This window comes from Gavialis gangeticus, unplaced genomic scaffold (assembly GCF_001723915.1).
Source record: "Gavialis gangeticus isolate Ggan-Ray unplaced genomic scaffold, GavGan_comp1, whole genome shotgun sequence".
NCBI lineage: Eukaryota > Metazoa > Chordata > Crocodylia > Gavialidae > Gavialis > Gavialis gangeticus.
Genome location: NW_017729004.1, coordinates 51,750,987 through 51,754,094, shown reverse-complemented (window position 1 = coordinate 51,754,094; position 3,108 = coordinate 51,750,987). Strand labels below are relative to the sequence as shown.

At 54.9% G+C, this 3,108-nt stretch overlaps 1 protein-coding gene across 1 annotated transcript in view; it reads right to left on the bottom strand.

Annotated features, from left to right (window-relative positions):
• ZNF804B (zinc finger protein 804B) overlaps nt 1-3,108 on the bottom strand; it is a 95,229-nt gene that overhangs the window by 36,556 nt on the left and 55,565 nt on the right. The window lies entirely within an intron of this gene.

Genomic DNA, 3,108 nt, shown 5'->3' with positions numbered 1-3,108 from the left:
CAGGGGTAACTAGGAATAACAGCCATAAGCTGGCAGAGGGTAGATTTAGGCTAGATATTAGGAGGCACTACTTCACTGTCAGGGTGGCTAGGAGCTAGAACCAACTTCCAAGGGAAGTGGTGCTTGCCTTTACCGTGGGGGTCTTCAAAAGGAGGCTAGACAGCACCTAGCTGGCGTCATTTGACCCCAGCATCCTTTCCTGCCCATGGTAGGGGGTTGGACTAGATGATCTGCTTAGGTCCCTTCTGACCCTACCAACTATGAAACTATAAGCCGGAGCCGAGGGGAGTCTTGCCCCACCCTGCCCCAGCCCCTACTTGGCCCAGTCCCCCAGGGCGCCATGCAACCAGGCTGCGCAAACAGGTGTGCTTATCTGCCTGGTGTGTGAATTAGCTCAGAGTTTATGCAGGAGGGTGAGCAGGAGGGCCTGAGGCCCTGCTTGTGAGCCCCCTTGGGTAGGCATTCCCAGCCACAGCTGGCCTATCAGTGGCCTGATGTGGATGGGCATGCACCGCAACCCGAGGGTCCCCCCCTTCTGGTGCCTCAGAGGCCTCCGCCCAGATGGACCCTTTGGTTCCAGGCTCCACACAGACGGAGCCCCTGGCTCTCAGCTGTGGCGGCTGTCTGTCGCTTTTTCAGGCTCTGGGGCCTGGAAGCATGGCCACCTCCCCTTGTGGGTTCTGCTCCCTACTGGGGTCTCTGGCACACCAGCTGAAGGAGCTCCAGACTGCAGTCCAGAGACTTTGTGCCATCAGGGACTGTGAGCAGGAGATAGACTCCTACTACCAGGCCCTTATCCCCCGGGAGACAGAGGGTAGACCACAGTCTCCCTCCAGGACAAGGGATGACTCGGGGACCTCCCATTCTGTCTAGTCAAGGGGATGGACCAAGGTGGTCAAGGGCCCCAAGGCCTGCCGCACCAAGGCCCCTGCCCCACTGGAGCTATGCAACAGGTATGAACCTCTTGCAGCCCCAGCAGAGCCTGCTGAGTTGCCAGATCCTGCAGGCAATACAGGCACTACTGTAGCTATCGCCCCTGCTCTCCCCAAGACAAAACACAAAGTGTTTGTCATGGGAGACGCCATTCTGAGGGGGACTGAGGGGGCAATCTGCCACTCCGACCCCTTAGCCCAGGAAGTCTGCTGCTTCCCAGGAGCCTGCATCCAAGACATTGTGGAGAGGATCCCTAAGCTCCTCCAGCATGGGATCACTATCCCATGCTCCTTATCCATGTGGGCACCGATGATATGGCTTGGAGCACTCCCAGCCGGGTCATGGGGTGCTACAGGGATTTGGGAGTGGGGCTAAAGAGTCTGGGGGTGCAGGTGGTGTTTTCTTCAATCCTCCCAGTCTCGGGCTATGGGCTGAGGAGGATCCAGGTAGTTAACCAAAGACTGCAGTGCTGGTGTCATCGGGAAGGCTTTGGCTTCTATGACCACAGTGCACTCTTTGTGAGAGAGGCAGTGAGCTGCTGGGAAGGGATGGCCTCCACCTCTCTCCCCTGGGGAGGAGGTTCTTCTCAGGCAGACTGGCTGACCTGCTCCACCGGGCTTTAAACTAAGCCCACTGGGGGACAGGGGTACTACCGCCACTGCTGGCCTGCTGAGCAACACTTGCAAAGCCAGCAGGTCAAGGTGCTTAAGAGAGCCCACCCCTGCCCCAGCCCTGGAACAATCTGTGGGTAAGGCAATGGCCCCCAAGGGGACACTTGCCTACCTATACACAAATGCCAGGTGCTTGGGGAATAAACAGGAGGAACTTGTCTTCCTGCTTAATGGAAATAATTATGGTGTCATAGGGATAACAGAGGCCTGGTGGGACTCCACCCATGACTGAACCATGGGTATAAATGGCTATACCCTGTACAGGAGAGATTGAGTAGACAAAAGGGGAGGGGGTGTAGCTCTCTATGTCAAGGAGAGTTTTGCATCCCTGCAAGCTGATATTGGTGGACAGCTGGAGACACTTTGGGTTAAAATCCATGCGGAACACAGCAGAGGGGACACGATGGTGGAAGTCTACTACAGACCTCCTGCCCAGGATCAAGAGCTTGACTAGGAGTTCGCCTGGGAACTGGCTGAGTCCGCGTGCTCCAGGTCCATGGTTGTCATGTGAGACTTCAACTACCCAGACATCTTGTGGGAAGAGTGCTCTGCTAAATCTGAGTGGTCGCAAAGCTTCCTCTCGTGCATGCATCTGATGCATCTCTATCTGATGTTGGTCTACAGGCCAATGAGAGGTAAAGCCCTCATCGACCTGGTACTGGCAACCAGGAATGACCTAATCAGCGACCTAATGATCAAAGGGAAGCTGGGTGACAGCGACCATGAGCTGATCACCTTCACCATCCGTTGTAAAGGTGGCAAGTCAGTCAGCAATACAGAAGTCCTTGACTTCAGGAAAGCTGACTTTGACAAGCTCAGGAGGCTTGTTGGTGAGGTCCTAAGGGACCATGACCCCAAGGGGAGGGGAGTTCAGGAAGAGTGATTACTCCTTAAGGGAGCAATCCTTGATGCACAAGCTAATGCTATTCCATCTCAGAGGAAAGGCAGCAAAAGGGCACAGCAGCCCCCTTGGCTCTCCAGAGAACTAGCAGACCTCCTGCAGCTAAAAAGGAAGGCCTACAAAGGATGGAAGACAGGATCCACCTCCAAGGAGAAATATTCCTCACTGGTCCAGACCCGCAGAGAGTGAACCAGGAAAGCCAAGGTTGTGACAGAACTCCAACTAGCTATAAGTATCAAGAACAATAAAAAGTCCTTTTTTAGATATGTGGGGAGTCGGAGGAAAAGCAAGGGCAACATTGGACCCCTGCTAAACCAGATGGGGCAACTGACAACTGACGCCCAGGAAAAAGCCAACCTATTAAATAGGCACTTTGCATTGGTCTTTCATCAGTCCCATGGGATGCCACTGCCCACTATGGGACAGGGAGGCCTGAGTGAGGGAAGTTCCCTGCCCTCCATCAATGCTGACCTTGTGAAGGAACACCTTGAGAGGCTGGACACCTTCCAGTCAGCCGGCCCTGACAATCTGTACCTCAGGGTACTCAAGGAGCTGGCTAGCATCATAGCTCAGCCCCTGGCATGGATCTTTGAGAACTCCTGG